Below are 13,989 nucleotides of genomic sequence, written 5' to 3'. Positions count from 1 at the left end.
CCCTCTGTTGTGGTCTCTCCCGTTGCGGAGCACAGGCTCCGGACGCGCAGGCTCAGCGGCCATGGCTCACGGGCCCAGCCGCTCCGCGGCATGTGGGACCCTCCCAGATCGGGGCGCGAACCCGGTTCCCCTGCATCGGCAGGCGGACGCGCAACCACTGCGCCACCAGGGAAGCCCCTGCCCTGCTCTTTTTTAAAAACAAATATTTATTTATTTATTTGGCTGCGCCGGGTCTTAGTTGCGGCATGCAGGATCTTAGTTCACCGACCAGGGATTGAACCCAGGCCTCCTGCATTGGGAGCTCAGTCTTAGCCGCTGGACCACCAAGAAAGTCCCACCTGCCCTGGTCTTAACCTGGCATTCAAGGCCTTCCACTATGTGGTCGCACAATTCACTCTGTGATCCAAATATACCAGACCATTTTCTGTTCCCAAAGTACACCTTCACTATTCGACTTCCAGGCCTTTGTGCAGGCTGTCCCTCCCCCTGGAATGCCCTCTTCCATTTCCATATGGAAAATTCATCCTTGAAAGTCTAGCTGGAAGGTCATCTTTTCCAGGCAATCTTTTCTAATCCCTCAGATGGGATCCTTTTTCTTTTCTGGGCTCTGGGTATACAGTTGCTTTAGGGCCTTCATCACAGGAGGCCGTGAATCACAACAGGAATGTCCATTATGTATGGAGAGCAACTTTCAGTTTACAAATGGCAATCCCGTCTAATACCCTAGAGTCATGATGTCCTGGAGTCAGGAAAGTGAGGTAATGGCAGGATGAGTACCATTACCTGATTTGACTGTTTAGGAGACAGGCTAGGAGAGAAATATGACTGGCCAGGTCATACACCCACCCTGTGAATGGTGGAGTCAGGATTCAAACCTGCAGCAGATTCCAGCCACATCCCCTGCCTCAGGCCTGAGCTTCCCACTCTGTCTCCATCATTCCTTGTGGCCTGGTCTTGTGACACCCTTCCCCAGTTAGACTGGGTACTGGTCATTTCTGAATAACGTGTTCAATTAAGTTTTGTTGAAGGAACAGGCGCTCCCATATCTGCCCTGCCCCATCCCCTGGCCTCATTATCACCCAACTCAAGACCCAATCAGGGCTGATGGCAGAGCCCAGGCTCTGGCAGAATAAGGAGTTGGCTGGAGGCCCAGGCAAAGCAGGAGGAGGGGGAGACACAAACAGGTTCCTTCCCCCAAGCTTATCAGTCCCCCACAGGCCCCAGGCAAACTTGGTGCTCAGCCTGGGGAAGAGATCTGCCCCCCACCTGTAACCTTCACGCCTTCTATTACGAGCTGTGTGACCTTGGCTGTCGCTTCTGCTCTCAGACCCTCTTTAGAACATTTTTGGCTGTAAGGATTCAATGGGATCAAATGAGAGAATGCGCATAAAATAATAGTGATCGCCTCCTCTGGAGGCCTCCCCCACAGGGATCATCTCAGGGAGCAAATTACTCCCTGAGTCAGGGGAGGGAGGTGGAGACTTCACAGGCAGGGACAGTGGGGCAGGGGGCCAGAAGGGCAGACAGTGACAGCACCCAGCCATCCCACCCCCCAACCCAGTGACTTTCACCCACACAAGTACACAAGTCACCTCAACAAGAAACCCAGGCTGCCTAGGCAGAGAGGGCCCTGGGCAGGGCAGACTTCTCTAGGGCCCCAGGGCCTGGTGGGAGGTGGGGCCTGGGTGTGGGGGGGACCAGTTTATATGACACAGAGAGAGACAAACACAGAGTCACACCCTCTGTGCAAACTCAACAACAAGGGCACACTGTCACACCCATAAATGCACCCCGCCCCCAATACACAGAGATGAAAGACACACACAGGTCAAGATCACAAGCACACTCCCACATAGATGTCCCTCGCACAAACTCGGAAACACAGAGGCCTCCCCCACCACACACGCATTCCCAGGCCCACACAGTTATCAGGCCAGGCCAGGCGCTGGCGTTGCTGAGTCACCCCCAGGCAGCTCCTGCCTAGCAGAGGAGGAGCCAAGTGCCAGCCCCAATCCGGGAGGGGGCGGGGCCTGCGGCAGCTACTTAGAATAGCCTAGTCTGGGCCGCTGCGGGATTCTCCTCGCCCGGCTCCTTCGATTGAGGAGCAGAGAAGAGGGGGGTGTAGGGGGAGGAAACCCCTTTTGCCGAGGCTAAATCAAGGCATTCACAGCCTGCTTTCTCCCGGGTGAATGACTATATGTGGGAGCAATTAAAAACTAACACTGGATCCGTTACCGGGTATTCGCTTATGTATTTTCACATACTCTCATTTAATTTCGAAACAGCTCTATATGAAGTTGGGGCTATTATTAATCCAGAGGGAAAGTGATTTGCCCAGAGGTACGAAGCTGGTAAGATGAAGAGCCTAGACTCCATTGCCTCCAAATCCCAAACTCGTAACACTGGCCAATACCACCTGGTGGGCAGGTGAGAATGTGGACAAGTGAAAGTTTCCTCAGTAGGCTTGGGAACCTGGGTGTGTGTGTCAGCTTTCCCTGTGGGGTCCACTGGGCGAAGGACTGAAAGGGTCTCAAGTGTCCAGATTTCTGGTTAAAGGAACTAGAGATTCTGTGGTGCATGGGAGCCTGTGCACCTTTATCAGAAAGCATCACCCAGATCTAGGGGCTCAGACCCTTCTCTGCTAGACTGTGAGCCTCTTGAAGACGGGGACCAGGGCCCTGAAAACTAAAACAAGACTTGGCTCAGAGGAGGCTTCAGTGAATTTGGGGGGGCAAACCATGAATTTATAACTTTGATGTAACGTTAACATCAATAATCATAATAAAGGCTAACACTTTTTGGATGCTTACCCTGAGACTGGCACTGTTCTTAGTACTTTACATGGATTATTTCATTTAACGACACAGCTTGTAAGTAGCAGTGTTGGGTTCTGAGACTAAGGCAGTCTGATTCCAGAGTCCATCTAATAGGGAGACCACTGAAGTCATAGGAAGTCACTTGTCCTCAGTGAGCTTCAGTATGCTCCATTTGCCCCCAGAAGTGATTAGCTCTCCATGGCTCTCCAACCTGAAATACCCTATGATTTTATGATTCTTTGATTCCTCAACATGGAAGAGGGATTAGGTTTGTTCTCTGTGGGCAGGACTCCTAAAGGGCAGAGTTGGCCTTAATCTTAGGCAGAGCTTTTGAAGTCTCAGGACGTTTTTAAAATGAAGGAGGCCTGGGCTTCCCTGGTGGCACAGTGGTTGAGAATCTGCCTGCTAATGCAGGGGACACGGGTTCAAGCCCTGGTCTGGGAGGATCCCACATGCCGCGGAGCAACTAGGCCCGTGAGCCACAACTACTGAGCCTGCGCATCTGGAGCCTGTGCTCCTCAACAAGAGAGGCCGCGATAGTGAGAGGCCCGCGCACTGCGATGAAGGGTGGCCCCCAGTTGCCACAACTAGAGAAAGCCCTCGCACAGAAACGAAGACCCAACACAGCAAAAATTAAAAAATTAAAAAATAAATGAGGTAGAAGGAAATAACTGCAACATCTGGAGCCTGTGCCCCTCAACAAGAGAGGCCGCGATAGTGAGAGGCCCGCGCACTGCGATGAAGGGTGGCCCCCAGTTGCCACAACTAGAGAAAGCCCTCGCACAGAAACGAAGACCCAACACAGCAAAAATTAAAAAATTAAAAAATAAATGAGGTAGAAGGAAATAACTGCAAAAATAAAATAAAATAAAATGAAGGAGGCCTGACTGGTAGGTGGTGAGCTTCCTGTCATTGGAAGTATGTGAGAACAGGTCTGAAAGAGGTAAAGAGGGGAAGGGACTTGGACCAGTGACTATGTAAGCCCTTTCCAGCGCTGATGGGATGGACAATCAAGAGGGGGAAAGTCTCTGAGAAGAGTGGCAAGATGGGGATGAAGGGAGAACCCACATTTACTGAACGCCACCAACTGTGTGCCAGACCCACCCTTGACACTTAACATGTATCACTAATTCTCAGGAAAACATTGTAAGATTTATAGTTGAGGAAATTCAGATTCAGAGAAGTGACTCGCTCGAGGTCACACAGGTGGGACAGGTCACCAAGGGGTCCTCGCCAGGGTCACCTTCCTAGGTCCCTTATGACCAACTCCCTATCTCCCTTCCAGCCTTAAGGGTAGCACCACGTGGCAAATTGCACCATACTTTCGCCATATGACGTCAGAGACCACACCAGCCAATCCAGCAGCTCTCTGCCCGACCCTCCCCAGACCCAAAGGGTCAGCACCCTGCCGCCCAGAGCTAAGCGTCCGGTCAGGCCGCACCTGCAGCCCCCGCCCCTTCCCGGTTGCGACGCTCACTGTGCCTGGCTCTTTCCCCCACGCCGCCCCGCTGAATGGCAGTTGCCTGCGCCAATCAGAAGGCGCCCCGGGTCGGGGGCGGGGCCTCACGCCGGAGTTGCCCTGTCAGTGCAGGTGGAGGCCCCCGGCGGGGCAAAGTAGCAGGAACCTCTTAAAGGGCGAGAGTGGCGGAGGGCGAGAACGCGGCCCGGCCTGGCCCAGCCAGGTCTCCGCCCCATCCGGCCCAGGTGAGCCCGGACCGCCTTGGGGCGACCCCGGGAGGGACGGGATGAGAGACAGATGGACCCACTCCCTAGGGCCCGGGCTGTCCCGCGGGTGGGGAGAGATTTGGTCCTAGGGGTCAGGATCGGGGGCTCTAGGGGTCCCGGGTTCCAAGTTCCGAACTGGGGGTCCAGAGGGGCCTGGGCGTCTCGAAGTTCGGAGTGCGGGGAGGGGCAGGGGCGACGGGAAGGGGGTCCGAGAGCTCGCGTCCGGAGATGGACTGTGGGCGCTGGCGGTCCCAGCCGGTCCGGGCTTGTCTGGGTCGGGGGTCCCGGGTTAGGTGCCGGCGAGCGTGTCTCTAAGGAGTGCTGCAGCCCAGCTCTAACCCCCCAACACCGCCCTGTCGGGCCCCGAGTGCTCCTGCCGGGCCAGCTGCAGCGCCGGCGGAGCGGGCGGGCGGCGTGCAGCGGGAGGGGGCACCCGGGCCCAGGGCCCCGCGCCCCGCTCCGGCCCTTACGTAACTGACTTTGAGTTTCCGGACTGAGGGACCCGTGAGCTGGGGCGCTGGCTCTGCCCGCCAGGGTGGGTGGCTCTCCGGTCGCCGCCCTGGACGGACACGCTCCCTTCCAGGCTTGGTCTAGGGGACTTCTCTGTCTCCAGTCGGCCGGGTCTCTCTGTCGTGCTCTGGTTCCTGCTTGCCCCCGGTTCCCTGTGTCTCTCATCTCCTCTGTGTGGCCCAGTCTCTCCCTGTCCCTGTCCTCTGTCTTTCTCCGAGAGTTTTCTGCCCTCGCCTACACTTTCCTATCCTACCCCCAAAGAGGTGGGGTCTCTCTTTGGGGGTAGGATAGGACTTCTCCCCTCCAGCAAATTGAGGGCCGATACTTGTCCAGACCGACCTCAGCCCAAGCTTGCCCCAGAAGGAGGGAGGGGAAGACTACCCTGTGGGACTGGGGGAGGTTACTCCGAGGCCCACAGCTTCTTCTGGGAGGGAGTGGCTGAATGTGACCCCCTTAAGTTCCCGGATTAGGGCTGAAGGCACACTCCTCTCTGCTTCTGGAGTCCTTTTCTCTAGGAGGGGGCTTGGGGAGAGCCTGACCTGGGCTTGGGCTTAGGGAAGCTGGGAGTCCCTGTGAGAACTGCCTGGTGTCAGGTCAGGGTAGCTGCTCAGCTACTGAAGGGAAGAGGGTGGGGCCGGGGAGGGGCCAGAGTACTGGCACAGAGCCCCTGAAGTTACTGCATGCTCCCAACTTCACCCCAGTTACAGGCCTGGGGACTGGTGTGGGCAGGCGATCAACAGGAGGTCAGAGGACTTTTGCATAGGGGGCGGGGGAGGGTGGAGATAGAAGTGACAGACTCTCAGGTCTAAGGAGCACTTACTGGGATCACTCCCTGCCTTCAGGTCCCTTCTGAGTGTCAGAGAGACAGACACCTCAGAGATAACTCCCGTACCTGCTGCTGTCAGGGTGCATGTAAACAAGGTGTTAATAGCAGCTATGAGGTGGTAATTGTTAATTCTGACTAGGAATGGGGGAGGAGAGACTTTGCAGAGGGGGTGGAAGTTTTGGGAAGAAAGGCATCCAGAAGCTGTAGGGAGCAGAGAGGAGGGACAGAAGGGGACTTCTGGTACCCTGTAGGCTTTACATGCAGCAGAACTGGGTTTGAATCCCGGTCCTGCCACTTCCTTGCTATGTGACCTTGCATGAATCACTTCACCTCTCTGAGCCCCAGGTTCCTCCTTAGTCAATAATCCAGATCTTACAGGCATTAGCAGAATCAAATGAGGCAAAGCGTGTGCAGTGACCAGAATGGTAACTGTTCTGGGAACAGGCCAACGGGGGTGTTTTAAGAAGGGAATAGAGTGAGGAAGCCCTGAGGTTTCCTCTGGGTATATAGGAGAGACAGGGAGAGTCTGCCAGGTCCTAGCAATGTGGGATGCAGGTGGAGTGCCTGGGTGTGTGGGTGACACGCATGTGTTTCCTGCTCAGCCCATCCCTGAACTGCCTAGACCAGGCTGGCCTCCCTCCTGAAGGCCCCAGGTGCCAACAGAAGCTCCCAGGCTGCCCCACTCCCTAGCCATTGGGGGTGGGGCCCCTGGCAGGGCAAGGCCGGCACCCCCTTTGCAGAATGGACCCTGGCAGGGAGCCTGGCTGACTCTGCTGGGCAGGAACCTCCCAGCCTGGCTGGGAAGATGCTGATACAGTACAGGCCTCTGGAGGCCCAGAGCTCTGCTGGCTGAGTTGGGTACAGCTGATAGGACCTGAGACAGAAGCGGGCTGTGGTGGAAGTGAGGAAGGGAGATGCAAGGAGAGACCTCTGGAGGGGGAGCCTGAGCAGAGCTGTGGAACCAAAGAGTAATTTCATGTGGTTATTCCCTAAGCCTTTCCTGAGCACCTACTGTGTGACATATATGGGTCAGCTGGCCAAAGAGCTGAACAGGATACCCATGAAAGACTCACCATAGAGGTCATGGTGGCCTGAGATTTGTTGGGGATTTGCAAAGTGGACCTTCATGATAGTCTCCGGGGGGATGGGGCATTCAGAATTTCCCCAGGGCCTAAGATTCTGATGTTTATTAATGGGGCAGGATTCCACTCCCTGATAGTCTGTGGGCAGTCACTTTTCTCCCTGGGTCTCAGATTCTCTTTCTGTGAAATGAGAAGGGCAGATGAGCCTAGAGTCTCTAAGGATCTTCCGGCGCCCGTTACTACAGCCTCTGGGACCTGGTTTGGGACTACCCTCACCCCACATGAGGGGAGAGGGAGAGAATGGGGCAAGGGCAAGGTTGAGTGTGATGGGCCCCCAAGTCCTGTTCTTGGCCTGTGTTCTTGAATCACAGTTGGAACTGCAGCCTCTCGAACACTTACTGTGCATGGCGTCTGTGCCAAGCCTTTAATATGCAACTTTACGTATTCCTCATAATTCTTACATCCTCGTGAGGGAAATAGGTATTATCCCTATTTCACAGGAGTTCAGGGAGTGAATTGACTTGACCAAAGTCACACAGCTAGGAAGTGGCTGGGCTGGGATTCTAAGCCAGGTCTGTCTGCCTCCAAAGCCCAGACTCAGCTAAAAGGGGGAGACTCCACCCCATAGCTACTGAGGTGCCCACATTACTTAGCCCTTACCTGCAGAACCTGCCTGACCCCTGCTGGGTGAGCTCAGAGCTCTGGGATGTTCAGGCTGGGGAGGTGTGGGACAGGCTCTGTGGGTGCCCACTGGTTCCAGTGAGGGGGGAAAGGAGCAACTTGGGGGTCAGGGCCTCACAGGGAGTTTCTCCAGAGGGCCAGCCCCACCTGCCTATGCTCAGAGCAAGAGCTGGGCACTGTAAGGCAACCCTGCGTATGTGGCCAATTTGGACCTCAGTTTCTCCATCTGTAAAGCGTGGGTTTAGAGTAGTTGAGTACAGACATTCCTTGGCCTGTGGGTGAGTGGCTGAGGTTGGCAATGGGGTCAAGGGTTAGAGGAGGGGTTGGGTAGTAGTGGCTGAGCCTTTGGAGGGAGAATTTGGGTCAGGAACAGCTTGGATCCTGGGCTGGCTGTTTGACAGCAACTATTTTAGATGAAGGGACTGACGTTGGAGAGGTTCAAAGGCTTGTCTGGGGCTGGACAGCTAGTATGGCAGAGACTGAAGGGCAAAATGGAAGGGAAGACCTGGAGAACAAAATCCAGGCAGATAGATGCCAGTTGGTATCCTGGCTTGACCACTTAACTAGTCTTGGAGATGTGAAGTGAGAGGCCAAGAACACACAGAGAGGAGTCCCTTCACCTCACTGTCCTCATCTGTAAAATGGGAATAGTAATAATTTTGCCTTTGTCCACTTCCGGGGTTATTGTGAAGGTCAAAGGAGATGAGGCATTTGTGGAATCAGGTGAGAATGTGGGTGCTGGTTATTTTTCAGTCCAAAGCTGCACTTCTGGGTGTGTGTTTGTGGGGAGGGAGCATTTCTGACAGCAGCTCTGCTGAGATGCTTTACCCTGGGGTGATGCACTGGAGAACAACCCTAGGAATGTCACCACTGTTTATTGAGTAATTTGTTACCATACACCAGGCACTGGGCTCAGAGCTTCACCTCTCATTGTCTCCTTTAGTCTCTACCTTCTCAGGTAGATGGTGGCCTGACCCACACCAGATCTCTCTGAAACCCATGCCTACAGCTCCCTGTGATAACAGTAGCTAACATTTATGAAGTTTGCTGTGTTACTGTGTGCCAAGCATTGTTCAAAATATTTTACATATATTAACTTACTTAATCTTCACAACAACCCTGGAGGTGGGTACTAATACTTTCTGCATTTTACAGATGAAAATCTGAGACACAGAGAAGTTAAGAAATAGGCCCAATGTCACCAAGCTAGTACATGGTAGAGCCAGGGTATGACCCCAAGTTCTCAAGTCTCCTCCTTGAAGCACTCATCACAGTTGTAATTCAGTTATTATTTATAAGATTGCTTCCTCACTGACTGTAGGTTCCATAAGGGTAGGGACCAACACCTGGCACACAGTAGGTACTCAGCTAATGTTTGTCCGCAGGGATCCTGCTGCCTCCAGTGGGCTGGGCCCATGGAGATGAGCTCAGGGTAGATTATCAGATTATCAGACTGCTGACTAAGATGGTATCTGCCCCAAAGAGCCCCCGAGGCAGAGGAAAGGGCAGGGTCCCCCCCCCCCCCCCCCCCGCCAACTCCCCGGGCCATCCTGCTGCCTCCAGTGGGCTGGGCCCATGGAGATGAGCTCAGGGTAGATTATCAGATTATCAGACTGCTGACTAAGATGGTATCTGCCCCAAAGAGCCCCCGAGGCAGAGGGAAGGGCAGGGTCCCCCCCCCCCCCCCCCCCCCCGCCAACTCCCCGGGCCCAGGCTCAGGCCAAAGAGGGGCCCCAAAGTCTTGTTTGTTGGCTGTGCTTGTATCTCACTGCTGTCCTTTGCTTCCATGTGCCACTGCGGCGATGACTCCACGGCTTCTCCCCCAATGGCTGTGTGACCCCATGGCTGCTTCTGGGTGAGTACTGGTTTGGCTAAGTAACTGCCACATGGGCTTTATTCTAATGCGCTTCCTGTGGCTCTGAGGCCACTGGGAGGTGTAAAGGGAGGCCCGGGGTGGGGGAGGAAGAGCTGAGGGAAGATCCTAACTCTGAAGTTAGGATCCTATCACAACCAGCTGACTTCTTTCCAGACTCCTGACACACTGATGCAGTGATTTTTGCGTCTGGTTTTAGCCACTGATGGGTGGCTCTTTGCATTTCCGTTTTGCATCTGTAAAGTGGGAATATTAACACCTACCTGACACAAGTATGTTTATTCTTTTATTCTCGTAAGCCCCACGAGGGCTGGGATGTTTGTTCACCTGTGCACTGCTGTATCCCCGCACCGAGGATAGAGTGGCTCGTAGTAGGTATGCAATGAATATTTCTGAATGAAAGAAAATATTAATTCAGCATCACTATGCACCCGTCATTGTGCTGTGTATTGGATTAAATGGCTAATGCATATGAAGTGCCCAGCCTTATAGGGGCTCAGTGAGCATGAGTCCCCTCTTTGCTCCCAAGACTGTGCATTCCTTGGGGGCCAGGTCTCTGTTAAGTGAGCTCTGGGTCCTCTGAACTGAGTGTGGGATCAAGTACCAAGCAGGCATCAGTCAGCAGAGAGAGGGGCCTAGGCAGCGAGACTCAGGGCCTCTGCTTAGGCCTGGGGAAGGAGTGGCAGAGCCTCTGGATTTCATCAGAAGGGTGGGGCGGCTGAGGAGGTCTGGGGCTGAAAGAGGGAGGGATGAGGAGGGACTCTGCCTCCTAGGACTGCCACTTTCCTAGCTGTGTGATCTTGGATAAGTCACTAACCTCTCTGAGTCGTGGAGACCTCATCTGAGACATGCGTATCGTAGCACTTGCCCCACACGGGCGTGGGAAGGAGCCAGTGAGAAGTGCGGGGCACAGGGCCCTGCTTGGTAACTGTTGGTTTTCTCCCAGGCCTGGGCTCATTCTGGGAGAGGACTAAGTAAAGTGTTCCTCTTTTTGGCTCCTTTCTCCTACTTTTAACTTCCCACCTGGGTGGAACTAGAATCTAGGAGTCAGAAACCCCAGACTCCCCAGCAGGCTGGCCAGGGCCCAGGGATAAGGGCTGGCTTCTGCCCAGTGTGGAAGTAGCTGAGTGGAGGTCCCAGCTCTGCCATTTTTTTGCTGTGTGACTTGGTTCAGTAAACCACCTTCTCTGGGCCTCAGTTACCTCACCTGTAAAATAGGGTTAATAAAGCATACTTCCCTTGAAGGATTATTCAGTGAGCAAATGGGTAGAGTAGGAATCATCATCACTATTACTATTTGGCCCTGGCTGAGGAGGCTCCAGGAAGGGCCCTGGAGAATTGCATCCCCCCTTGGCCGAGGGATCCTGAGACTCTCTAGTCATCATATGTACTATTGCCACTTATTGGATATTTTTCATATGCTGGGCTGGTTGTTATATGTTATTTTAGACACATTATCTCATCTAGTACTCCCAGTGACCCTATGAGGTAGGCATTATGGCCTCAACTTTATGGATGAGGGAACTGGTGCAGAGTAAATCAAGTGAGTTACCCAGAGTCACATAGTTATTTAGGGGAGGAGCTGGGGCTCAGACCCAAATCTGCTCACCCCAAGGCCACAATTATTAGTGTGAAACCCTCTTACTTCCCCAAAGGAGGCAGAGGCTGGGTCTGAGTCTTCTCTGTCCATCTCCATTGCCCAGCACAGTATTGGTGGGGGCTGCTGGGCTGTTTGCTGAATATATAGATACACACACACACACACACACACACACACACACACTCACATACGTGCGCGCGCACACACACACACACACACACGCACAAACGCACACACGCGCACGCGCGCGCACACACACACACACACACACACACACACACACACACACACACTCACATACGTGCGCGCGCGCACACACACACACACACGCACAAACGCACACACGCACAAACGCACACACGCGCACGCGCGCACACACACACACACACACACACACACACACGCACGCACAGTACCCTCACCCAGCCTGGTGCTCCAAGAGTTTTCAAGAAAGGTGAGAAGAGAAAGCAGGAGAAGGCCTGCCAGTGTAGTTGTTGAGAGTCAGACAGACCTGGCTTTGAATACTGCGTCTGTCGCTTACTAGATGTTTGACCTTGGGCAAGACATTTAACCTCATAGAGACTTAGTTTGCGTATGTGTAAAATGGGGATAAAAAAAGAAACTACCTACCTCTTAAGAGTTCTTATGAGGATTAGATAATGCACGTAAGGCACATGGTGAGTAAATGATAGTAATTATTGTTATTATAGTTATAATTATGAGTATTATTTTGGGATTACAGAGATATCCCTCCTGAGACAGTGGAGACCAGGCCTGGGAGGAACCTGCTGGGGACAGGCAGGTAGTAACCAATCTAACAGGTTCTGAAAGTCACCTGCATATAGGGAGGGAGGAGGCCTCTTGGAAGTAGGAATGTACCTCCCTTTCCTAGCCATCTGCTTTCATTCATACCCACTCTGTGCCAGGCCCTGTGCTGGGCATGGGGCACAGAGGTGAATCTGTGCCATCTCTGCCCCCACTGCCTCCTCGCCTGGGAGCTCAGAGACTGGTTGGGGAGGAGGACACAGATACTACCAACTCCACCTTTGATTGAAGCACTAAAGTGTGAACTGTGAACATCTCAGGCAAAGACCAGGAGAAAGGGCATTCCTAGTGGAAGGAACTGCTTTGCAAAGGTACTGAGCCGTGTGACCTGCACTTGGGGGGATGCGGCTGGAGAGACAGGGAGTTAGGGGACTTGGCCCAGAGGCCATGGGGGACCACTGGGTATGAAGCAGGGGAATGGCGTGGCCAGGCTTGTATTTCGGGAGGATCACCTTGTGCGGAGGACAGACAGGAGGGAAGGGGCAGGGGCAACTCTCCAGGTGAGTGATGCTGAGGTATGGGGCTTGGGACTGAGCCACGGACTGGGGAGCAGCCGGGGGTTGTGAGCTCTGTCCAGGAGGCAGAGCCAGCAGGGCGAGCTAGACTGCAGTGGGCAGGCAGGAGGGGGAAGAGGTGAGAGTGAGGTCTTAGGTCTGGGGGTGATGGGGCCTGCTGGGGTCTCTGGCTGAGGGACACAGCTGGGTCAGGGGGTAAAAGCCACTTGTCTGCTCCTTGCCACCTTCTGCCTCAGTTCCCCTAGGGCCCATGCCCCCTACTTCTGCCTTGGGGGTCCCTTGTGGTGAACCTGGCAGGTCTAGCAGGGAAGAGAGCTCTTTGGGGTGGAGGCCGGACAGGGGCTGTGAGGTGCAGACAAGCCTTGGGTTCTAGCCCTGCCAGTGAATGTCCCTGTGGCCCCTGGAAGTCACTCCCTCTCTTGCCCTGTTGTCCTCACTTTGAGAGAGAGGTTAAGAAAACCTGTTTTGCCTGCCTCAAAGGTTCAGTGATAAAATACAAGTATAGACAACATACATCTATTGAGCATGGACTGTGTACTAGGTTCTGGGGGCACAAAGATGACTCAGAGGGGGTTCTTACCCTTAAGGAAGCATGAAGCACTTGGGAGCGAGCCCAGCCCAGCAGGTGCTTAACTCTAGGCCTCAGGGGAAGAGCTAGCTAAACTGGGACTTGAAGGACGAATAAGAGCTCTCTAGGTGGGCAGCGGAGGGAACAGATTTCTAGGCATAGGCAAGAGCGTGTGTGAAGGCTTGAACCTACACAATGTGCTTGGGTCCTAAGTATGTAGTTTGGTATGGCTGGAGCAAAAAGGGAGAGGTAGGTGGTGATGGGAGGTGAGGATGGACAGGGAAGCAGACCTAGATCATGCAGGGCTTTGGAGATGGTCACTTTGGAGATGATCGCTTGCTACTCTCTCCTTCCTGCATCTTCATAACTGCCTGCTCCCCTCATAGAGACTGCCAGGGCCCTTTCCACCCTCCTCCTCTCCCATCCCCCCCACCCTTCCCTCCTTGTCCCTTCTTACCCCCACTCTAGTCACACTCAGTGGCTGCCTCTCTCAGGAGTTAACAACCTGGGTTCCCTGCTGGCTCTGCCACTTATAAGTTGTGTGGCCTTCGGTCATTTGCCCTCTCTGAACCTCAGTTTCCACCTCAGTAAAATGGGGACAGAGGCCTTCCTCACAGGGAAGGGCGGAGGCTTCAATGAGGTAATCCCCACAAATGGCCTTGTACAGTGTCTGAATTTAATGTGCACCCATCAAAAGCAACTCTCCTTAAATCATCATGTTTTGGACTCCTCGGTCTCTCTGGTCCCACCCACTGCTTCCCCTGCCTCTCCTGACAGTGAGCTCTGGCCAACAAAGGAAGGAAAGGATTAAGAAACAAGCCCAAATCTCCAGAGGGGTCCTGGCCCACTGCCGAGCTTGCTCCCTCCTACCCCTTGCCCAACCTTGGCCTCAGGCCCAAGGACGCTCAGTCTTGAGGGCAGGGCTCTCCCCAACTCCCCACCCTAGAGGCCCCTCCTGGGCTAGAGGC

General features: G+C 54.1%; 1 protein-coding gene across 1 annotated transcript in view; it reads left to right on the top strand.

Moving 5' to 3' along the window:
• Positions 1-4,388: 4,388 nt before the first annotated feature.
• EPB41 (erythrocyte membrane protein band 4.1) overlaps positions 4,389-13,989 on the top strand; it is a 206,431-nt gene continuing 196,830 nt past the window's right edge. The window contains exon 1 of the mRNA XM_055083316.1: positions 4,389-4,520. The gene's annotated coding sequence lies outside the window, so the exon portion shown is untranslated. The remainder of the gene's footprint in view (positions 4,521-13,989) is intronic.

Source organism: Physeter macrocephalus, chromosome 3, assembly GCF_002837175.3.
Source record: "Physeter macrocephalus isolate SW-GA chromosome 3, ASM283717v5, whole genome shotgun sequence".
Classification (NCBI taxonomy): domain Eukaryota; kingdom Metazoa; phylum Chordata; class Mammalia; order Artiodactyla; family Physeteridae; genus Physeter; species Physeter macrocephalus.
This window is presented reverse-complemented; position numbering and strand designations above follow the sequence as displayed.